At 50.0% G+C, this 24664-nt stretch overlaps 1 protein-coding gene across 1 annotated transcript in view; it reads right to left on the bottom strand.

Moving 5' to 3' along the window:
• Window positions 1-24664, bottom strand: part of FBXL16 (F-box and leucine rich repeat protein 16) — a 204189-nt gene that overhangs the window by 56961 nt on the left and 122564 nt on the right. The gene's annotated exons all lie outside the window — the stretch shown is intronic.

Genomic DNA, 24664 nt, shown 5'->3' with positions numbered 1-24664 from the left:
TTCCCACACTTGCTGCTCTCCTCTTCTACCCTCTCCTTCCAGTCTCAAACCCTGACTGTAGCTGGTGGGGGAGGAATTCTCTCCTGGTGTAAATGGAAACCACTCTGGAGATCCACCTTTGTTCACCAGTAAAGAATGTGACTCAGAAGCCTGGCTCCCCATCTGCTCCAGGGGAGATAGCTGCAATCAGCCCCTTCTCCCCACACGGCAGCCAGGTGCTCCATTCATCCGGTGCCCTCCTTGCTTATCACCCATCTGTATTCAGGAGAATGATTTGTCATAGTTACATCTGACAAGTGACTGCTGCCCAGATGCTTTGAATTCAGCCCCTCCCCTCATGGTGAGCAGCTCATTAAAGGCTCCTTTCACACCCTCACAGAGCCAGCCCAATGGCAGAGCAAACTCCTCTGTGGAGCCTTGGCGCTCCAAGAGGGAGTGGGAACTCCAGGAACTGGCAAAGTCTTAATGAACAGCCTGTCAGTGAAGTCAAAGCTCTGGGTTCTAGGTCTGGGAACCTTCCTCCTAGGGGTTCTTAGGAAGGGACAAAGGCATAACAGGAGAGTATTCCACCCTAGTAGTGACATGATAACCTGATGATGATGACGACATGGTAACCAGATGACAAGACCAGAACAATGAGCAGTGCCATGAGCTCAGAAACCATGGAGCATACTGAGGGGTAAATGCTTCCAAACAAGAAGGGAAGTCAGGGTGGTGATTTTCAAACAGCAGGGGACAGAGGTGATCACTGTTGGGTAATGTGTTTGTAATAAGCAACTCAACCATTTGCAAAGCAGGCATCAGCTGCTTCTTGGATGATAGCAAGAGAGGGATCGTGTGAATTTTGGAAATCAACAGTGGCACATGTTGAGGCATCAAATCTAATCTGAGGATCTGAGCTCTGCAGTTTAGGCCTATTCCCACCATGTGTGTGCATCCACTCAGGGAGGCATAGGTTGGAGGGTCAGAATATGGAGGAGGCATGTATGCACAGGGGTGGGATGCACCAGAAGCACAGAGAACAGCCCCGTGCCCAAGGCAGCTGCGATGTAGAGGGGAGCGCTGGCTGTAATGGTGCTGATAGCTGCCATGCAGTCAGCTGTCACTGTGGCAGTGGCAATTTTTGTGTCCTCTTGCACAGGCAGCATCTGGGGCTAGTGTCCCAACCCCACCCCCCCATGTTACACTACTGGGTGCACAGGGGAAGATGTGTGTAATGGGGAGTGGTATGTGTCTGTGTGCAAAGGGAAGGCACGCATTGGTTGTTGGACCTGTACATGCAGAGGAAGAGGTGGTCCAAGGATCAATGTAGCTGTGTGTGTGGGCAGAAGTATATGTACAGTCTATGGGGTAGAGGGTTGTATGTGTTGGAGAACACTGACCTGCTCTAGTCCCAGACAACTGTTATTATCTGCAGCAGTGAGTGTTCCTTTGCCTCTGGTCCTTGTGAAACACACGCACCCAAGTCCTGTGGTTGGAAAAGCTTTAGGAGACCCTCCAAAAACTGCCACTTTGCTACTGATCCATGGCAGCCCATGCTAGCTAGGCTGCTCTCCAGCAAACACAGCCCTCTGTCAACCCTTCCTACTTGGCTAGCTATCTTGCAGCAGCCTCTATATTATGTCCATCACCAGGATTTCAGATTGCCTTGAAGAAATCACCTCAGACCCCTGAAGTAATGCAAATTGCTCTGCCTGGTACTCATGTTAAGAGCTGCTGTATTCAGCTCCCCTGGACAGCAAAGAGCTTCTTTGTCATCAGGGGAGGAAGAGGAATAACTAAACCCCTAGGCAGCATTGGAAACACAAAGCTGCTTCATGGCAGGAAGGAGGGAGTTAGCTCCTGTTTAAAGGGCAGGGTCAGAGAAGGCCATGGCAAGCACAAAGGGAAGCTAGGCTATCCTTCTGCTTTGGGTGCCATGATACAGGTCAGCCCAAGCACAAACCCAGTCACCCAGTATTGCAGAGATGTAAACAAAACCTCCAGCAGGGAACTAGAACCACAGCATCTACAAGGCCAGCCTCACTAAAGTCACTTACACCCAGGCCCACTACTTAGCCCTTCTTTAACATCCCCTTAAGGGCTGTAATGCCCACCATTTCCTCCCCTGCATTGGTTGAGTCAAGCAAACGGCCTGTTAATTTACCTGAGATCTTAAAGAAATACTGGAAAAGCCAAACTATAACATGCTTCTTCCTGCACATGGACAGATACTTTGTGAACAGCATTTTGCTGCTGTACAAAAGTAGCAGACAGATTACACAAATCCCCGAACCAGGGTGACTTCACCCAATCCAATAGAAAATCAACCTGGAACAGTGTCCTACCTTCTGGCCCCGCAGGCCAGATGAGTGGTGCAGGGCTGTCCAGGGGGTGGATCCTGCAGGTGGGGTAAGTCCATAGGCTGGACTCAGTGTTAGGTTGGGCACAGCATTGGTCTGTGGGTGCAATCTAGTGCACCAGCGCAGCCCCATGCACTGGACCTGCCACAGAACAACCATGCACCACAGCCCACTCCTGTGCATCACATCCAACCATAAAGCAACCCTGTGCACTGGCCCAACACCATGCACCAGATCAGCTGCAGCCCAACCACCAAATTTCTGGCTCCATGGGGAGCCAAGCAGGCTGGATGACATGGCCCCATAGGCCCAAAGCTTAGCACCACTGCCCTGGAAGAATCATAGGTAAATGCTACTGGAGTAAATTACACCAGGTAAGGTTTCACCTGTCCATATCCATCCCAAAGTAGCTGTTTGCTAAAGGCAATCAGGCTATTACCTTTTCCCAGCTACCTTGTAGTGAGGTGCTGTAATTAGTACCTACTGCAATAGCTACCTGGACATAACTGCATGTCTGGGTCCTGACACCAGTGTAATTTACATGGGTGTGTGAATCAATGACAGTTGCACCAGAGAGTATTTTCATATAGCCATGCTCTCTGTCCCTTTGCAAGAAGAGAATAAAGAGTCAATACTTTGCCTTCAGGCAGTTTCAATGTGCCTCACAGGCAGTAGTGAATAAAGGCACACATTACCCTGGGGAAGCCAGACTATTGCTACTCTACAGAGGAGGAAATCAAGGCACAGCTCAATGATGTGGCATGATTACACAGGAAAACAGAAAAGGTCTCTGCCTTAACTGCAACATAAGCCTTTCTGCTTGGGCTTCTAACATCCAAACCAAAATCTTTTCTTGAATGATAAAAGACACCAAGAACCTTGTACTCACAAAGAAACCTGCAGCAGACCAGCGTGCATGTCTGAGAGAAAACACCACTTCAGGAGGCAGCAGTAGCCGGCTGTACCGGAACCATGCTGATTTACACCAGGAGGGAGTCTGGCCTGTCACTTGGAAATGGAACCCAACTGTAAACTTCAAAAAGGAGAATTTCTTTCTAAAGTTGAGGAGAAGGAAGAATGTCTGACTGCATCTGGGTAGAGTCCAATAAGGCAGTAAACTGCTCCAGTTTCTTTTGAAGCCCCCAAGAAAAAGTTATTTCTTCACAGGTGTCACTGAAAAATCCAGAAAGGCAACAGATATCAGCAACAAATGCAGCCAGCTGGGTCACACACCCTGGTGCTCTAACAAAACAGCAACAGTGATGGGACAGTGACAGGCAGCCCCCTCACAGCTGACACACTGCTGACATTTCCAGACAGCACAGTTTGCACTGAGCAGTTAAAGACAGGAGGGAGAGAAGGAGCATGATGAATTACCTGAATGGTGCCAAGAGTGGGTTGAGCAAGGAGGCCCCGAGAAAGACTGGGTGGTTCTGGGGATAAGGCACCAGACTGGAACTCAGGAAGACTAGAGCCAGTCACCAGCATTCCCAGTGACATAGTAGCCGACTCTGGAGATCCTGCCCCTGCTTTTTTTTTCTCTGAAGTGTTTCAGAGTGGGTCCTGAATGACCCTCCACATTCGTACAGTACCAAGCACAAGGAGGCCCCGACCTCTGTAGAGGCCTCCTAGTAACACACAGAACTCACTATGATAACAGCTTTGCCAAGACTCATTTGCTAACCCTTCCAATACCTCTGTTAGGCAGACATTACCACTTCTAGCCTTCTGATGGGGAAACTGAGGCAGAGTGTGAGACAATGGAGTTACACTGGCATCATCAAGCCCTCTACTTCAATGGAAGGATCAGGGCCTTTTTAGCCACAGATCTCCCCCTATCCAGCAGAACTAACACAGTCACTTTCCTTTCTGGTACTCCAGCCCATTTGGATACATTGTCTCTCAAGACTCTCTCATTCACTCAAATCAAGAAGGGCCCAACTGCCCAGAGCAGCTGGCTAGGAAGGGTCCTTACAATGGATGAGGAAGTGATTCCTACCTGCTCTAAAAAAGCACCTCCTTGGTGCCCTGTGACGGGGTGTGGAGCAAACACCAGCAGGCAAAGAACAAGGGCTCAGCAGGGGCACACAAAGGAGTTGTATCTTTGCCCACCTGAGATGCCAGCAGCATGAGCTACACCTAAGCAGTGCCCTGACAGTGCCAGCTGAGCATGAGCTTCCCCACAGCAGTGCCACTGTCCAGGACTCCAGCTATGCGTGCCACAGAGCACCAGCTAGGACAAGAGTGCTGTGAAATTTCTCAAGGCAAAACCCAATGACAAAGAGGCCGTGGGAGCTTTCTTTCCCCAGTGCCCTGTCCAGAGTATCAGGCTCTTCTGAAGCTTCCTCAGTCCTGTCAGGGAGCCTGTAATGATTCTAAAAGAAACACTGCTTCAGTCCTGAAAACACCCTAGCCCACTCCTGAACCGCACCTCTAAAACACCCAGATGCCAATACTCACACTGCAGACTCCTAAGCTTCAGGCAAGACCCATTCAGCAGATCTCATTGCACAGCAAGGCACTGGGGCCCAGAAGGACTCACAAGCTGGTGACTGTTACAGTGACTTCCTGGAATCAGGATTCCTCTGCCAAGGTGCTGAGTGTGACAGACTACACCCACCCAAGCAGGGGGGCTGGGTGTCATCTCGCCAGCATCTGAGAGCAGCACAACCCAGTGCCTGGTACCTTGAGGCCAAGATTCCTACTTGATCCAAATCCCAGTGCCAGGCTGTGCACTGGCAGGGTCTACGCATAGCAAAGTGTATGTAGGGGTTCAAGTGTCCCTGCAATGGCATTGGGAGATCAGGATGACTCTGCGCAAGCTGCCTGGTGCTGGGAGAGGCTCTGCCAGACAGATGCAGTGCCTGGGGGCTGAATGTGTGTGGGTGGGTATGGGAAGGTGACACTGGCCTTGGCATGGAGGCAAAGTCCTTGGTAGATGCACCAGCACATCTCACCAGAAAGCTATGCTGTGAGCTGCTCCCACAGGGACCAGGCCTAGGGTATTACTGAGTATTAGCAATAAACATCAATTAATAGCAAGGTTTGGTTCCTGCATTATTTAAAGCGCTTTACAAGCAGGATATGATTAATCTCCACCAGCACCCTGGGCCTCAAGCAAGGACCTACCATCATTGCTGCCTTGCAAAATTGAAGCCCATTAATGCCTAAAAGATATGGTCAGGGGGTATGAGGTCTGCTTGGGGCCCTGTCACTTACTGCCCTGATGTCCTGGCACCAGTGAGTTCCCAGCTCCATGCTTCAGGTTTCCCCATCTGAGGAACAGGTAAACTCATTTCCCTCTTGAAGACAAAGTCCTTCTTGGCCCTCATGTGGAACATGCAAGAGAAGGGTGAAGTGTGGTCTTATGAAGTGACCTGCCCAAGACTCCACATCCAACTGGTGGCAGGGTCACGACTCCAGCATGAAGATGCCTGGCACCCAGCTCTGCTCTCACTCTGGCCCCCTTCCCTGCCTTCCTCTGCTCCTCCAAGCTCTGAGAGCACAGAAATGTTGGGCCAATGTGACAAGAGCCCTATGCTATGTCTGTTTGTGAAACGGAAGCTGTTCACTCCTTGCATGAGATAAAGCAATGGGCTCCTCAAAGCAAAATCAACATGGGCTTAGCCCTCAGTGCTCTAAAATGGTGCACAAATCAGCAGGCTGATTATACCAGCTGTGGGTCCAGACTGAGTCACAGGCATTTATACACCATCATGCAGTGGTGAGGAACTGGGTACAAGGTCCCCTAGGTACAGCACAGCATGGGAACACCAGTCTCCCCACATCCTCCTCTAGGGCAGTGGTTCTCAACCTTTTTTGTACCAGGACCCATCTGTAAGCATTGATGGCCAGTCTCAACCCAGTGCCCCTCACTCCCAACCTGCTGCCCCCTGCCTCCAGGCCCCAGCCCCCAGTGTGTGGGGTAGTGGTGGTGGCAGAGGCATGGGAGGCCCCAAGCAGCCCCTTGGAGGCTGAAACCCTGCCAGCCTGCAAGGGAAAACCCACAGTTTCCCACGTTTTTCTCCTTTAAAAGAGAATCCATTTTTTAAGTTTGTTAAAGTTTGTTCATGACTCTTTCATATGTTCTTGGGTTGTTGAGAAACACTGCTCTAGCACATATCCTCACCCTTAGATTTGCTCCAGCTGCTATTCCTGAGTTAAGCTGGCTGGAGCACTCACAGGCTCACTGCAAATTAACACTTGAGCTCCTGGCTCAGGATGCATAAGGGCAGATGAACCCCAGCCCCAAACACTGTGCCTGGGCCTAACTGAAAACCAGAGTTAGGGCTTGGCCTCCCACCAGCTCCAGTTGGCTTCTCCCTATGGTCTTTGCTGCACTTTTAAGCTGTTGCAACTGCTGAAGGAAATGCAAAGGAGAAGCGCCTCCCTACACCCTCTCACAGCTTTCACTCCCTTCCTAATATCAAGCTCAATGCACCTGTAGGCTTCCTTGTTCTTCCTTCATCCCCTCAGTGTGGTTGCAACTTCACTGTACAGGTATTTGTTCATGGGGAACAGCCAAGCTGGGCATGACTGCTCTGAAACTATGCCCAGAGCAGCAAGGACATCACTCCAGAAAGCAGAAATCTTTTTCGATCTCCCTCCTTTTCTGTCTCCCTCCCTCCCTCTCTCTACCCGTTTTTTCCCATCCTCCTTCCTCTCTTCTCTTCACTCTCTCAGTCCCTGTAGCTCTAACCAGCCCTGCCCTAAGTACCCAGAAGTAGATTCACTTGGCCCAAGACCAGCACACAGAACCCCGCAGAAGGGAATGCTCAAGCAAACAGACACAGATGCAAAATGAGGGGGGTGAGGGGGCTGTGGGCAAGTAGCCTTAGATTTGCATAAATGGGACAGGCACTGGGAAGGCCCTTGCTTCCTACCCCCAACCTCTCCAAGCACAGTGGCCTGCTCACTCACATGCACTGTTGCTGCTCCACTGTGACGGAGCTTGCAGTGGGGTGACCGAGAGCCCTCAGCCAAGACAGTGTACTGACCATGGGAAGGCAGGGGATGGTGGGTACAGAAGGGTGGTAGGGAAGTGGATGGGACCCCAAGGAAGCACTGAATGTGCTGAATATCTGGAGTACTCACCTGGGTTTGTGGCTCAGGGAATGGCCTAGGGAGGTGGGGCCCAGAGATGAATTAGCAGAAAGGCTGGTCCAGCCCTTCAGTAGAGGGGATGAGAATCTCTCTCTTCTTCTGTTCTCTTCATTCTTCCCATTTCCCAGTGGTGCCAAGGCAGCATGGAGAAGCTCCTGCTGCAACTGCCTGATCAGGAAGGAAAACCTCCATCTTCCCCTGCTGCCAGTCGGCTAGCAGCTTGGCAGCAGAGGGAAGTTTGCAGCAGGAAGAGAATATCTGACACGTTGCATCCTGGCAAGGAAAGGGGCAGGGCCCTGAGAATCCTCCACTCTCCAGAGCACCCGGTAGAGTTTGCTCCATCACTTGCTCCTCACCATCCAAGCTCCCAGCCTAGGCCCCTTTCCAGTGCTAATGGGCCAACAGTAGACACTGCCTTCCAAGTAGTTCAATCACCAGCTGCACATGAGAGAGGATCCCAAGCCAGCCTTGCTCCTGTCTATACCCAGAAGCAGAGATCCTGCCATCTCTCTGGGGCTGTTTATGTTCTGTTGTCCAGACCTCACACCTCTGCCTCCTCCTCCCTGACTCCAGAAGGAAGTCGGCAAGCCGAGGCAAGCTCATACAGCTAGACCAAAAAAGTACATAATGCCCAGGACAGGGGTCGACTCACCCATGCTCTCTCTGGCTCAAATGCTTACCACCAGAGAGCAACCAGGCAGGCTAAGCCTGCTGAGGAGAACAGGACAATGGAGAGCGGTCTGTCTGCTTCCTACAAGATTGGTCTCACAACAGACAACCAACCAGGCCAGGCAGAGAGAGAGAAACCCACTCAGCTGGGGAACCCTGCCATGCTTGGAGCCATGGGTCCACCCTGCTACTTAATCTCAAAGGCTGGTAGCTTAAAAGCTCTCTGCAAGGCTGAGTAAGCAAAGCAATCAGCACGTTTCAAAGCACAAGCGCATCGGCCCCAGGAATCTGTTCAAAACCAACCCCAAATAACCCCACGCTGAATCAGCTCCCAACACCTCTATTCAAAGCAGAGAAAAAGGAAGAGGAGATAGGGGCATTTCTCCAACCAACCAGAGAAGCACCAGGTAGGCAGAGCAAAGACCATTTTACTGGGTGGAAATGAACAGAATCTGGAAGGGGACGTGCTCAAGGGGCTGTTTGCCGTTATATAACCTAATCTCCATGATGCTGTGATCTTCCTCAAGAAGGGAGATAATTACAGCCCACATCTCCCCCCTGGTTCTCACCGTAGCACTGAAGAGAAGCCCTCTGGGTGGGATGTGTCCTACAGACATCAATACAAGCTGGCATCAGGCTTTGTGTTGCAAAGGCTTTGCAGGGAGATCCATCCCTTACCTCCAATAGCTGCTTCCAAGCTCATGCCATGCCTTTCGTGGGAAGCTGGTCCTTTCATGTGCAGGAAAGCATCAGGAGGAGAGAGAGCAAAAAACCAGAACTGGCAAAAACAACAACCCCACCTTCTCTGGAGCAGCCTCACGCCGGGTAGCCAGGAATGCTCCACAGTCCCAGGTCTCCTGGTTCGGAGAAGAATCCACTGCTCTGATCTTTTGCACAAAAAAGGAGATGGGAGTGGATTTGTCCCACCAAAGAAAGCCAGCAAGCAAGGAAGCAAGCAAGCAACCTCAGGGAGTGAAATATGCTCCCCCTCCTCCCTAACAAACCCAGAGCTGGTATCCAGAGAGCACAGTATGAAAGATGCAAGCTGTCTCTCTCTCTCTCTCTCTCTCACACACACACACACACACATTCAGTGTCTCAGACCAAACCCAGTTAAAGAGACACAGCCATTATTATCAATAATGCATGACTGCAGGCTGGCTAGTGCCCCCACCCTCCAGCTAGGATCCTCAGAGATTACAACCATTCACGATGGGAAACATCAAGGACTAGGATTTCTATCAGCTTCTTCCCCCCCCCTCACTGCTACCTTCAGGTCAATCAAACAGACTTGCCTTTGCACAACCAGACAAGACAGTTGGATAGGAGAATACTAAAGTGCTTGCTACCATAAAAATAAATTAGAAAGGCTAGATAGAGAGATACAGCAATGGTTAAGTATAGGTATAAATAGATAGACAGACAGACAGCTCAGCTCCTGCTCTGGGATTCTGGATCCCCCTTTCTTTTTTTGGGAGCCAGGTGTTTGGATCACTTTGATTTCCATATGCTACTTCCCTAGCAATGAAGCAAGCAGCCCGTCACAAGCTCCCCTACACCCCGAGGTAACCAGAGAGGGGGCTGAGCTGGTGAGTGATAAATAAGTGACTCAGACAAAATGCATGAGCTGCTGCTGTTCCTGGTGACTCCTTCTGGGAAGCTTGGGCACATCCAAGACTTTAACATTCCCTGCCAGCCCCTGGAAGTGCCTCCTGCTACCTGGCCCAATGGGCAGGACCACCAGCCCAAGTGATATCACCTGGTAGAGCCATGAGGTTCAAGGCACAGGCCAGCTTTGAGTTCAGGGACATGAGGGAGCCAGCTGATCCCTGTCAGCCCCTCCAAGAAGGGAAGCAAATGCTCTTGCTCCTACATGGCACATCTGTGACTAGGGCCTTCAGATCCCTCTCCTGATCTGCTGCCCAGGAAACAGCCATCCCACAGGTAATCCCACTGAGCCTGGTATCCCACCCAGGGGTGCCCCTCAGCCCATGCTCCTTGCCACCTGCAGGCAAGGCAGCAGCTAGAAATCATGGGGCTGGCCCAGTCCCACCCCCAAACACCAGTGGAGAATCAGGGGCCCTGATGAAAGGCTCCTCCCAGCTGCCACGGAGACCTGCCTCCCGCCAGGCCCTGGGGAGGCTGATGTAACCTGCCATGATGCGGCTGCCTCGCTCCCTCCTAGATTATTTAAAAGGCAGGTCAGGTTTCTCAATCTGGCGAGCATGTAATGTGTTGTGTGGGGGAGGGGCAGAGAGCAGACCGCAGGGCTTAAAATAGAAACACCCTCTCCCTTGCTTTCCCTCTCACGCATGCACACACATGCACATGGGCAGATCTGCCTTCTGTGTCTCCATGACTTCTCCCCACTCTCCCCCTCACTGCCTCTTGCTCTTAGCAGTAGCCACTGCTGGGCTGCCAGGCCTGCCAGGCCTCCTGGGGCAGGCAAGCCAAGACCCCAAGGCTCAGGGGCCTCTGCTCCAAGAGGAGCACAATCCCAGTACCCCAACTGCAGATGGGGTGGCTGCAAGGAAGCCCCTGACACATAGTGGTGGCTGTTCAGGCCCCATCCCCACGTGGGGAATGAAAGCTGGATGGGGAATGAAGGCTACACAGTCGGACCCACAAAGAAGCAAGCACACATGACCTGGGCCAGCTGAGTGCAACCACACACGGAGCTGGTGCCTGTCAGTGCTGCTCCATGGAAGTTACTAGGCTGGGCCCTCAGCTGGTATAATCAGCACAGCTCCATTGAAGGCTTTTTCTGAGCCCCCAGCTGAGGGAATGCAGGCAAACATACACATGCACAACAGACACAACAGTGCAACTGAGGCAGCCATAGGGTGGGAGTCAGGCACATGAATGCACTGAGCTGGCGAAGGGCTAGGGGGGCCTCCCATGAAGACACAACCTTAACGACTGAATGGCTGAAATAATCTCTGAGGAAAGCAACCCAGCTCTGCTGCTGAGCCTGAGCATGTCATTTCCCATTTCCTCTTCCACTCTTCATGTGGTTTATTTAGATAGCCAGAGCTTTGGAAGAAGGGCTTATGCTCTGGGTTTGTACAGCACCTAGCCCCATGGGGCCCCAACCCAGGATGAGCTTTTAGTGGCTACAATCAACTACTATCCTTTGACTGCTGGGAGGAGGGTTCCACCTTGCACCGTGGCAATCTCCCCAGCCTCCACAGCATCACCCCAGAGATGCTGCTCAGGGCTCCTGTGTCCCCAGAACAGCTGCTCCTGAAAGACTTAAGCCATGGTCAGAACCACTGCCTTTCACACACGCAGGTGTGCAGGAACACAGGGACTCCTAAACACATCATTAGCCATGTCAGCCCAGATGTGCCAAGAATCTCTCATGCTCAATCTGCTGGGACTGACTCCCAGATGCTGGACTATGCCCATGCCCCAGAGGTTGGAGGATCAGGCCCTGCGCACACCCCAGGCATGTCTACCCTGCTGCCAGGACAAGCCCATGGGCTCCACCAAGAAGCCTGCTGTACCCACTCACTGTGTGCCAAGGCCTGGGAATGAGGTGGCCCACTCAGCCAAGGGTGTGTCCAGAGCCACGCTTCGGCTTCTTGGCACAAGTGAAAGCTACACTAAACTGGCACTAAACCATCTAATTTCTGGGCTTTGGTGCATGCTGGGGAAGAAGGACTGGGTCTGACTCTTGACAGTGGCTCGTGGACTAATGGTAGGGACAAGCTGGACATGCTTCAAGCATATGGTCAAGTGTTCCCAATTCAGTGTTGAGTGGGAAAACTCGCTTTAGCTTCTGGGCTGAGGACAGGACACTGTCTATGCAGCACAAAGCACCACCTGCAGGATTACTCAACAGTGAAGTGAAGGTGAGAGAGAGCTTTTTCGAGAAGCAGCACAGGAAGAAACAGTGACACACACCTGACAGGTACCATACAGCTGGGCTGCATCTGAGCAGCCTAGTGTTGCTTTGCTCTGACCCCTCTCATTCATGTTCACTGCAGGGAAGGGGGGGTGAAAGACACTTGCACACTTCACTGACATCCCACCACGGAAAGCATCTGCTTCAAAGAAAATGCCCCGAGAGCTGCTGTCTGGGGAGCTGAAAAGTGAGGCCTGAGCAAATCTTTCTTACTGCAGCTCCAGGGCAGTTCCAGCAGCCCAGAGACAGCCCCACTGGGCTTGCCAAGGGCAGGGTGGATGTGAATCCCAGCCTCTGCTCAGTGCAGAATGGGCCAATGCACTGTCAGTTCCTGAGTAATTATGAAGCTGCGCTGGAGGTGAGGGTACCACAATTCCCATTGCAGGCTATAGCCAGTGCCCACAGAGCAGCATGAAGAGGGAGACTAAGCTGACCAAACCAGGAAGACATCCTGCTGAAGCTCCTCCCAGGTCAGTCTCAGGTTCCTCATCAGTGCCCCAGCTGGCTGACTGGTTTTAAGCAGGCTCCACCAGGAGGTTTGTTCAACCCCCATGTTATGAAGTTTTTGTGACCTTTGGCTGTGCAAAAGAGAGGATCTATTTGGGGAACAAGGCACAACACAGAAACTGAAGAGATGTGGGTTCAAGTCCTGGCTCTACCACAAGCACAGGGATCTTGAGCAAGCTAAATTGAGCAAGCTAGCACTGTGACCAAAAGAGACTTGGGGGTCTTGATAGACCACAAGATGAACATGAGCCCCCAATGTGATGACATGGCCAGCAAAGCAAACCAAACTCTGACATGCATCCACCGATGCATCTCAAGCAAACCAGGGACATCATCATCCTGCTTTAGTCGGCCTTAGTGAGGCCACAACTGGAGTACGGCGTCCAGTTTTGGGCCCCTCACTTCAGAAAGGATGTGGATAAGCTCAAGAGAGTCCAGAGGAGAGCCACCCGTATGATCAAAGGCCAAGAAAGCAAGCCTTACGAGGAGAGGCTGAGGGACATGGGACTCTTCAGCCTGGTGAAGAGAAGGCTCAGAGGGGACTAGGTGGGTGCATCAGGTTCTGGGAGAACAGTTGTTCACCAGAGCTCCCCAAGGGATAACTAAGTCTAATGGCCACAAACTTCCAGAAGGCTGATTCAGACTCAATATAAGGAAAAACTTCTTTACAGTCCGCATGTCCAAGGTCTGGAACAGACTCCCCCCAGAGGTGGTGCAAGCACCTACTCTGGACTCATTCAAAAGGCATTTGGATGTCTATCTTGCTGGGATCATTTGATCCCTGCAGACTTCCTGCCTCTGGCAGGGGGCCTGGACTCAATGATCTCACAAGGTCCCTTCCAGCCCCTAAAGTCTATGAAATCTATGAAATGCTACCATGATGACAGCCACAAGGAAAGATTATAAGTACACAACAACAGGTCACTGCTGTACAGGTCCCATATCATGCTAAGCATACAGAAGTGTGACATGGATCCCCTGCTATGGGAGGGCCTCAGCTTTCCTTCCTTAGCCATCTTCTCTACCCAAGAATGCTTCAACCTGCTAGATGAAACCAGACACGTGGCAGCAGGGCAGCCTTGCAAGCTGGCCAGCAAGAAGAAATTGAAAAGTGCAACCATCTGAAATGCAAGCAATTCCGCTGTACCAACATTAAACACACACAAGATGCATCACCATTAGGAGGAAGGGTTATGAAATGTTAATGAGGCACGTGAGATGTTTTTATGGAAATCCAGTATGATTTTAGAAAGATTAACTATCAGAAACTGGAGAGGAGCTCAGGGCCTGTGAATACTGCTGCATCGTCCCCTGGTCTGAGGGACCTGAGCAATTTACAGAATATTATCTCCCAGCTAACCAAAAAAGCAGAGGGTATTAATGGTGTTTCTTAATCAATACACATGATTAATAACTAGAGAAACAACTACAAACACTAGGCCTACATTGTGCTGTGGGTACGCAGGGATCCCAGGGGTGAGCTCAGAAGCTCATGTAAAGAGCTCTACTAACAGCAGGCACCATAACGGCTGGGGATGAGGACAGCTGACATGATATGGCTCAGAGTGGTTCTCACCAGAGGAGCTGAGAAGCAAATTTGGTACCTATTTTCTGGAGATGGGGAGTGGGAGAGCAGTGACACATCTTTGCCACTGCATGTTTCACTGCAGAGGCGTTTGAGGCCTCAACCAAACACATGCCAAAGGCTGCCCCCAGCTACCCTGGTAAGAACTGGACACCTTAGTATTCAGGCTGGGGAGCCAAAGGCAGTTGGACACAAAGCCATTTACCGAGGACCATTTTCTTAGCAACAGAAGCAGATATGCTTTATGGCCACCATGGGCCACTAGATAAGAGGAGCTTTGACTCTAATGATCTGATGTGACCAGGGAGACCAACTGAACTGAAGGGCCCAATGTGGCACACACTATGAGCAGGGCCCCAAAGTAAATGGGATTGCTTCTGGAAACAACTGCTATGCTCACACACACAGTTCTCTGCAGCAGTTCTCAGACCCAGGCACAAAGTGCTCCAATGAAGACAATGGGGCCTTGCAGAGGTGCAAGAGTCCCCAAGGATCCAGCTGCAAGGGCAGGACCCAATGCCCATCTCTGTATCAAGGACTGCCCTGACCTCATGGACAGCAGGGTTGCAAATAATTCTACCACTACAGTGCAATAAATAGCACAGTTTCAAAGCCCCAGTTCAGCAGCTGGTCGCACCTTCTGCCAGCTGGTTTAGTGCAAGTCTCAGCCATGCCTTTCAGAGCTCAAACAAACCACCCCATTATTTGGAATTTTCCTTCAGTACAAAAAGTTTGGGCACTTCTGCCCACAATCCTCCACAAAGGAAATCAAGAGGAAGTGCCCTTGCCCTTTCAATTCAGGCCATAAAGTTTCTCCAGTATCTCCCAGAAGGAACAATCTCTGCCAGGCTCCCCTTCTTGCTCAGCTGGGGTCCTTTTTAAATGTGCTCAGCTGGGAATCCACCAGGGATCTGATTCTGCCCCACTGGGCATGCTGCCAAGCAGCCTCTTGTGGATCCTTAAAGGGTTTCTGCTCTCTGTCACAATGTATAGCAGAGGGAGACAGAGGAAGGGATGTGCAGTGGGATAAAAATCCATAACACAGCCCTCCTTCCTGTCTGTACCTGGCACTCTGAGCTAAATCCCAGGCTCAGTGGGGCCAGCAGAAGATTTCCTACTGACTACTATGGGGCAGGCTTTTGCTCTAGTCACCAAAGAATATCATGAGCTTCTTGTTTGGAAAGTGGTGCTTATCAGGAGCGGGAAATTCACACCTACAGGCTTTTGAAGGGCTGAGAGGTAGGAAGCACTGTGCCCTAAGGGAAGATGGAGGAGCAGGTGAGCAGGAGAGGAGACATGAGAGGGCACCAGTGATCCTCTTCTGCTACTAGCTCCACAGAGGCAATGGCAGGCAGTGCAAGTTAATGCAACCTGTAGGCTGTTAGCCTGAACTGTCTATGACTAAGAGAACCATGAACCATAGTCCCTGTGCCTGCCCTACTGCCACACATTCAAGCATTTGTCTGCCAGGGCTTGGAAGCAGGACCATCCTTCTCATGAGACTCAGGCAGGAATGGGGCTGAGATGTGCTACTGGGGCTGAAGCAGGATGTTTCTTCCATTGCAAATAGGCCTTGTAATCCCTAATTAGTTCTAACAGGCTCCAATTAATTCTAAATTAATTCTAACAGCTGGAATAACCTATAACTTTTTACCACCTCACTTATTCTGCCCTTGGTTTCTGCAGTGGAAATAGTTCATACCCAATATATTTGGTGCATCTGATGCATTCACTCCACTTGTGTGTAAAAGCTTTGCTTCCTGCACTTAGTTAGTTAGCATCAGAAACTGACACCAATGACCAGGGGTGGGGGGCAGAAGTGGGGCACACAGCATCTCTTTGCGTGATGTCAACATGAAGTCCTCCCCAGAAGCCATTAAGAGCATCCATAACCAGCAGATGAGGATGACTGGAGAATCTAAAAACTCACTAGTATTTAACAAAGGAAACGGCACATTTAGAAGAACTTCAAACCCATCAGACTTAAAGGGAAAGCTGTGTCCTTTTCATGTGTCTCATATCCCAATGACTACATTAAAAGACAAATAAGATGGCAGACAAGCAGTCAATGGCTAGGAAAGGCCCATGCCATGCCAAGTTGCTTGGGTAGCTTTATTCTGTTACTCATGGTGCATGAGCATGATGATAGTTTTTAGTTTCATAATCACAAATTTCTTTTTCCCCTCCTTCCCCTTCTTCCAACACATCTCAAATGTCAAGTCCCTGCTCCAACACATGGAGGTGCGGGAACTTCTCAGTACAGTCCCTACAACCTCACTCATTCACATGGGCAAAGCAATGCACCATTTCCCAGGACCATTCATGTAGGGGGTTGGGCCAGATGACCCCTAAAGTCCCTTCCAGCACTCTGAGTCCATGACTGGCTCTGGGTAATGGCCATGGCTCAATTATTCTCTCCATGAGACAGGAACAACACCACTGAGCCATCTCCCAGGGGACTAGAAAGTTGTGTTCCAAAGGGGGGGGTTGCACTGACAAAGCACTGTGGTGTGTGCCCCTATATGGCCCTATTTGCCCCTCACTAGGCACATCTATATGAAACACTACTGCACAGTGATTACTGCACATTTATTTAGTACTTACATAATCAAGTATTAAATAAATGTGCAGTAACTGGAGTTACTGTGCAGTAGCCTAATAATACTGCATAGTAGCGTATTAGCACTGTTGGTGCTGTGACATGCTACTGTGCAGTATTATTCAGCTACTACACAGTTAGCATCTTGTGTAGACATGCACACTGACATCTTTTTTACCCTCCATCACAGGTATCTCTGGGCCTGCTCTACCCTTGTAGTAGCACCAACTTTCCTGTCCTGCAGGCCACTATGTGGTCTCTCTTGGAATGGCCTGCCCATTCTCCTGGGGGTGGAGAGCAGGCACCAGGAAATCAGGGATGCTTTCTGGTCCAGTCTCTGGAGTCAAAAAGAAGTTGCTTGTTCCCCTTGCACACAGAGGCAGTCTCCTGCTTCATTCGCATAAGGCCCCCCTTCTACCTCAGGCCCAGCAGCAATACTGATGGGTTGGCCCTGAACTGCAGAGCCTGGAAAATTTGCTGGTGGAATAGGACATGGGCAGAGGGATGAGAGCGAGGGCAGGAGATCTGGGCCAGGTATTGATCTGCTTGCTGTGGGAGGTCCTGAGCAAGCCTACACAATTCCTGCCCACTGCTAAAAGAAGTTCCTTGTGCTGCAGCAGAGCCAATGTGGAGCATAGAGACTGCACCCTATTTTGCTGCAGTCAGCGCTGCACAGCTACCTCACCCTGCTTGGCACCTCCAGGGGCTGCTGTAGGATATAGCCCCACATTGTCTGTCTGTCTGTCTAGATGCTTATACCACCTGGTGAAATCTATGCATCTTGGCATCTGCTTCAGTTCTAATCCCAAAGTGGGAGAGGCAAGTGAGAGGATTCAACACGCCAAGGACCGTGTGGGTCCCTTCAACTCACCCAACGTTCTGGTGTCTTGGAGGAAAAAACAAATCTCCTTTACCGGTTCATCTTTATGCAAATTACTGGCATCTAATTGGCCCTTGTGGTGCTCTCATTCCTGCAGTCACATGCAACCTCAGAGCACTTGAAAGCAAATGCAACTGCATCTCTCTCCTCAGTGCCTGCTTGTTTGATTCATTCCTTTGCATTTATTTAAAAAAAACAGTCCCTGTCTTCCTCCTCCCCAACCAGACATAAAAAAACAGCAGAGCATGGAAGTGATCTGTCCACTGGAGCCCAATCACTATTGACCACACCGTGCCAAAGATAGACTGCACTGCAGATGACTTAGGCTCCCAGCTGTCGCCAAGGCAACCAGTGTCGCCTAGCAATGTCTGTCTCCCAGTAACCATGGTCTCCTAGCAATAGGATATTTTTCACAGCTCTGGATGAAGAGTTTTAGGTTATTTTTAGCCCTGCTTCATATCAATAAGCAGCTCCTTTCTCTGCTGGATGAGCTGCTCATTTGGGGGTAGAGTTTGGGGGCTGTTTGTTTTGGTGGGTTATTTTATTTAATTTCTTTCTTTCTTTTTTTTTTGCTAGACAAGGTAAAAATAACTGTTCTGATGGTGAGCTGTGCTCATGGCTTGTAGTCCAGCTGCACCAGCCTGGGAAGCTGAAGTCCACTTTCCCTGAACCGGCACTGAGAATCCATGGTGAGGAAAGAGGAGGACAATAAACCTGGGGTATTAAGACAGAGGAACAAATCTGCGGCTCCTGAGGCTGCTGCTACAATGAAAATGGCAGCAGCTTGGAATTGAGATTACTCAGGACAGAACCCAGATAATCCTGCTCCAAGAGCCCTTGAAGAAGTATCTGTACTGTTTGCAGTGAAGGCCTCAGGAGACACAGGAGAGCAGTTCTGATCTCACCCAGTAGAGAGCACACTCACACCCCTTCTAGCCCAGTGGGGGCCAACCTTCATGGCAGGCATGACGCAAATTAACCCCACATCCTGTCCCAGTGCCACTCCGATCCCCTTCCCCTGCCCAATTGGCTGCTCTGCTTTCTGCCTGGTCTGCTGCTCTGCTTTCTGCTTCCTGCCCTATATTTCCTGTCTGATCTGCAGCTCTGCTTTCTGCTTCCTGCCCTACCTGCCTCTGTGCTGCCTGTCCCTTCTGCCACACAGAAAGGCTGCCTATGCCATTTGTGGCATGTGTACTGCAGGTTGACCTATTCCTATTAGTTGTCCTGTGAATGTGCCCATCTAAGTAGTAAGAGTAGGCAAAATGGTGAGTGAAGCAGACAGCACAAATTTTGGGTTAGATCAGAAAAGGGCATTCCAAAGGGGAAGCCTCTTGACCCTCCAGGTCCAAAGATCCGTTGGAAGAGCTATGCTGAAGGGGGCACTCTGACTCTTGCTGTGTAGGCTTCAGCAATAGCTGCCTTGAATAAAAGTATCATGACTGATGGAAACAAGCCTTAAACTCCCTGAGAATGAAAAAGGGCATTCTGAAGGGCTGGGCTAGGCTGGGTTATGGTGGGTGCAGTACAAGGCTCACCTCAGTTTGAGAGCCTACTTCATCTGGGACTGCAGGATCCAAACTGAGAGCACAGCAGAAGCCATGAAGCAGCAAGCTCAGGACCCCCACAATAGTGGAGAGGAAGTGAGGTCACTCCTGCTCTCCCCAGGACCGGCCCAGGCCAGGGCCATAGTGCTCTAGCAGAGCCAGGAAGTGCCCAAACCGCCTACCAGAGGTCTAGATGAGATGGGAGCTCTAAGCCCTGAAAGCTGTGGCACTCCTACTGTTTCTGTTGCCTATGGAGAGGCACCAGTGGGTGATGGAGCCACAGAAGGGCTTTAAACAGAAACATCAGTGTACTCAAGGCCTTTGGGGTGCAAATAGGCATCAGAATAGACATGAGTTTAGAAGAAGACAGGGCTGAAGCCTCCTGAAGGCTGTGGTATGATATCAGATTTACACTGAAGTTACTGAAGGAAGGAGTTGGCCTACAGAAGCTGCATGCGATTGGCTACAAACATGAGGACTTCACAAGAAGTGCAGGCTGATGCAAGAGGAGCCCTTTGGGCAAGCTGGCTGGGAGCTCAGCCATGCCAAGCATGGCCTGAGTAACACTGGTGTGGGGAAGAGGCTGACAGCGCTAAGTATGAGTCGCTAAATAAAAGACAAGTCACACTTTGAGGCAGGATTCTTACAGGCTAAGAATAGCAGGGAAACAAGGTCAGGACTCTGATCAAAAAGGAAACAGAAGAGGATAGCAGCTGGAGAGATGGAACTGACAGTGATATGGGCAGAAGACTGGTTTTGTCTTCACTTGCTGATGCTTCACTTGCTTGCTCCACACTCGTGGCCAGCAAATACAGGTTTGGTAAAAACAAATGTGTTTATACAACCAAAAATCAACAGAACATATTTCCACATGTTTTTAATTGTGCCATTACTAACCCTGTGCTTATAATACATGATCTATGTGGTGCTAGTGCTTGGACCAGAAGCCCACTGTGCTAGGCACTGTGCACAGGCAGTTGTAATGACAACAGTGACAAGGATGATGCTGATGATCAATTCATGCTCCCACCTAAACACTGCTTCACTGGGGACTGTAAAATGTAGACAAGTGAAGCTGACTTCCTTGATCCAGGATTGCTCCAGCACCTTTTGAAGTCAATTGCAAAGCTCCTACTGTAGGATGGAGTAAAAGGCTTACTGCATGATACAGCCGGTCAGATCTTCAGCAGGTGTAAATTGGTATCACTTCACTGACTTCTACACTGATTGAGGAATATGACTTGTAGCATGGAAAATGCTGTTTACCCAAACACAAAGCCTGTGTCCCACCGACCAGACTGGTCTGATATCAAATTAAAGAAAACAACAAACCTAGGAGCAGATCCACAGAGCCCAATTCTTCATGGATCTGCTTTGGGCAGCCATTCCCAACCAAGCAAAGCCAGTATACTGTAAAATGTGGCCATTCTGAATGACATCTGCCTCTGCCAATGCTCCTACTCATGACTCGCACATACTACTCTAAATTCTGACCTGCAGTACCCCTACTGTCCCTTCTCCTGAGGTCCCCACAAACAGCCCTGCCTTCAGTGCTGTTAATTCCAGTCCTAAGTGTTTCCTGTGCTTTTTGTCCAGCTGTGTGCTGTACAGAAATGGTATCAGCAACAAACTCCCTTGCAACCAACTTAGCCCCGAGTTGCTGTTCTGGGTCTTTGAGATGAAGAGCAAATTGTTAGATCATCTGCAAATTGGATCCTTTGGGCTTTTATTTCTTTGAACAGCCTGGTTATTAACCTTCAAAACCATATTCTACACTGTTAGATTTGTCACAGCTTTTAAAATCTGCGTTGGCCAGATACATTATCATCACAATGTTCCAGACAATGGCCTGACATTAGTTGTGGGTGGGGGCTGATTGTTGAAATGCAGTGACCAAGGTAAGTGTCTTCCAACAGGTTCATGGGAGAAAGTCATCAAGTCCTTGAGAAACTCAAATTCAAACAAATAAAATATGGGAAGAAAGGGAATTTTTAAAAAAATATCCCCCATCTATGTAGCATGTTTGAATTTTAACCAGGTTTGACCAACGCTAGGAAATTCAAAGTGAAAGATGGGGGTATTTTTTTAAATAAAGGAATCTTAAAAACAAAACTATTAAGCCAGGGTTTCTTAACCTTTTTTGACTCATGACACTCCTTGTTAGACCCAGGGCACTCCTCAGAAAATGCCAGCTCTTAGCTTTCACTCATTTCTTGTCTGAGGAAAAATAAGAGAGCAATTCTTCTGTTGCAAATAACTCAGAAAGCCCACAGCAGGTAAGCATGGTTTTGACACTATAAACTCCTACTTTAAATCTCTAGGTTTATTTGGGAATTATATGTAGGTGTTCACACACTTAACAGTGTTTATGTTGAGCAACATCCCATGGCACCCCTAAAAGGATATTGTGGCACCCTAGTTGAGAATCACTGTGGTAGACAGTTGTAACTTAGGCAGCAGTTCTTAACTCCAAAAGATACTCAGATATTATGGTGACAAGTGACATCAGAAGATGGACAACATGCTGGATTTGATTCTTCTTTCACATCAGGTTCACATGGGTATAACTCACTTTGGGGCAGCCTATGTGAGCACAGAATCAGCTGTAGTCATGACTGACTTGCCGAAAAGCTGGCAAGTCAGTCAGCAACACGGAAGTCCTTGACTTCAGGAAAGCCGACTTTGACAAGCTCAGGAGGCTTGTCAGTGAGGCCCTAAGGGACCGTGACCACGGGGAGAGGGGAGTTCAAGAAGAGTGGTTGCTCCTCAAGGCAGCGATCCTCAATGCACAAACTAAGTCTATTCCATCTCGGAGGAAAGGCAGCAAGAGGGCACAGCAGCCCCCCTGGTTCTCCAGGGACCTAGCAGACCTCCTGAGGCTAAAAAGAAAGGCCTACAAAGGATGGAGGATGCGAGTCACCTCCAAGGAGGATTATTCTGCACTGGTCCAGTCCTGTAGGGAGCTGACCAGGAAAGCCAAGGCTGCAACTGAACTCCAGCTAGCTTTGAGCATCAAGGACAATAAAAAGTCCTTTTTCAGATATGTGGGGAGCCGGAGGAAAAGCAGGGGCAACGTTGGACCACTGCTGAACCAGATGGGGCAACTGACAACTGACACCCAGGAAAAAGCCAACCTATTAAATAGGTACTTTGCGTCAGTCTTTCATCAGCCCCATGGGACGCCCATGCCCGCTACAGGACAGGGAAGTCTGGGTGATGGTGATCCCCTGCCCTCCATTAATGCTGACTTCGTGAAGGAACATCTCGAGAAGCTGGATACCTTCAGGTCAGCCGGCCCTGACAATCTTCACCCCAGGGTACTCAAGGAGCTGGCAAGCATCATAGCCCAGCCTCTAGCGCGGATCTTTGAAAACTCTTGGCGCTCTGGTGTAGTGCCCGAAGACTGGAAGAAGGCCAATGTGGTGCCTATCTTCAAGAAAGGGAGGAAAGTGGATCCGGCTAACTATAGGCCCATCAGCCTGACTTCTATCCCAGGGAAGATCTTAGAAAAGTTTATTAAAGAGGCCATCCTTAATGGACTGGCCGATGCCAACATCTTAAGGGATAGCCAGCACGGGTTTGTTGCGGGTAGGTCTTGCTTGACCAATCTCATTTCCTTCTACGACCAGGTGACCTATCACCTGGACAAGGGAGATGAGATTGATGTCATATATCTTGACTTCAATAAAGCCTTCGATCTGGTGTCCCATGATCGTCTCTTGGAGAAACTGGCCAATTGTCGCCTTGGGTCCTCCACGATCCACTGGCTGGAAAATTGGCTCCGGGGTCGGACCCAGAGGGTAGTAATTGATGGAAGTCACTCATCGTGGTGTCCTGTGACCAGTGGGGTCCCCCAGGGCTCTGTCCTTGGACCCATACTGTTCAACCTCTTCATTAATGATGTGGACACTGGAGTCAGAAGCGGACTGGCCAAGTTCGCAGATGACACCAAACTTTGGGGCAAAGCATCCACACCAGAAGACAGGTGGATGATCCAGGCTGACCTGGACAGGCTCAGCAAGTGGGCGGACGAGAATCTGATGGTGTTCAACGCCGATAAATGCAAGGTTCTCCACCTTGGGAAAAAAAACCCGCAGCATCCTTATAGGCTCGGCAGTGCTATGTTGGCTAGCACTATGGAAGAAAGAGACTTGGGGGTCATCATTGACCACAAGATGAACATGAGCCTGTAATGCGATGCTGCGGCTAGTAAAGCGACCAAAACGCTGGCTTGCATCCATAGATGCTTCTCAAGCAAATCCCGGGACGTCATTCTCCCCCTGTACTCGGCCTTAGTGAGGCCGCAGCTGGAGTACTGCATCCAGTTTTGGGCTCCACAATTCAAAAAGGATGTGGAGAAGCTTGAGAGAGTCCAGAGAAGAGCCACGCGCATGATCAGAGGTCAGGGAAGCAGACCCTACGATGACAGGCTGAGAGCCCTGGGGCTCTTTAGCCTGGAAAAGCGCAGGCTCAGGGGTGATCTGATGGCCACCTACAAGTTTATCAGGGGTGACCACCAGTATCTGGGGGAACGTTTGTTCACCAGAGCGCCCCAAGGGATGACGAGGTCGAATGGTCACAAACTACTACAAGACCGTTTCAGGCTGGATATAAGGAAGAATTTCTTTACTGTCCGAGCCCCCAAGGTCTGGAACAGCCTGCCACCAGAGGTTGTTCAAGCGCCTTCATTGAACACCTTCAAGATGAAACTGGATGCTTATCTTGCTGGGATCCTATGACCCCAGCTGACTTCCTGCCCTTTGGGCGGGGGGCTGGACTCGATGATCTTCCAAGGTCCCTTCCAGCCCTAATGTCTATGAAATCTATGAAATCTATGATTTGCCCTGGTAGAAATTGTTCAGTTGGTAGAAATTACTGTTCCCCTGAAGGTTGGTGGCTCCAATGCAGGACTCCAGAGGTCTAGAAAACTGGCCATTCTAGATAAACTGGCTTGGGAGCCAAATCTGTCAAGGTATCTAGGCACTTAAATGCAGCATCCAGAGGAAACTACAGCCTGGTGCCTAGCTCCCCCTGGATTTCACTGGGACTTCACTGCCCAAACTAATAAGGCACTTCTGAAAAACCCCACTAGAGTCTATCACACCTTTAGGTACCTAAATACCTTTTGAAAGTAGGCCCATTATCTACATAGCAGTGAGCCCTGCCTAGGCTCTGGGTCTCTGCAGAATCACTCTGGGCTTACGATACTTTAGTCAACTTCATGTTTTCAGCTGATAAATTCAAATCATCATATATATAGTCCAATGTGTATTCAAGGGCCACATTCCAAGGGGGTGCATGGGTCAGGAAATGATGTCCAATCCCTTAGAAAGGGCCTGATTCTTCTCTTATATGCAATGATGTAAATCAGAAGTAACTCCCTTGAGAGCTGCATGAGTGTAGAGTGGTAGTGAGAGCAGAATCAGGCCATAACTTAACTCCCTGAGACCTACTTGCACCTATTCTGTCAACTGTGCAATGAGACCCAGCTACTCTAGCTAACCTATCAATGGCCAATTCTCCTTTGC

Source organism: Alligator mississippiensis, chromosome 13 (genome assembly GCF_030867095.1).
Source record: "Alligator mississippiensis isolate rAllMis1 chromosome 13, rAllMis1, whole genome shotgun sequence".
Classification (NCBI taxonomy): Eukaryota; Metazoa; Chordata; order Crocodylia; family Alligatoridae; genus Alligator; species Alligator mississippiensis.
Note: the sequence above shows the minus strand (reverse complement) of the source record. Positions and strands in the feature narration are given on the sequence as shown.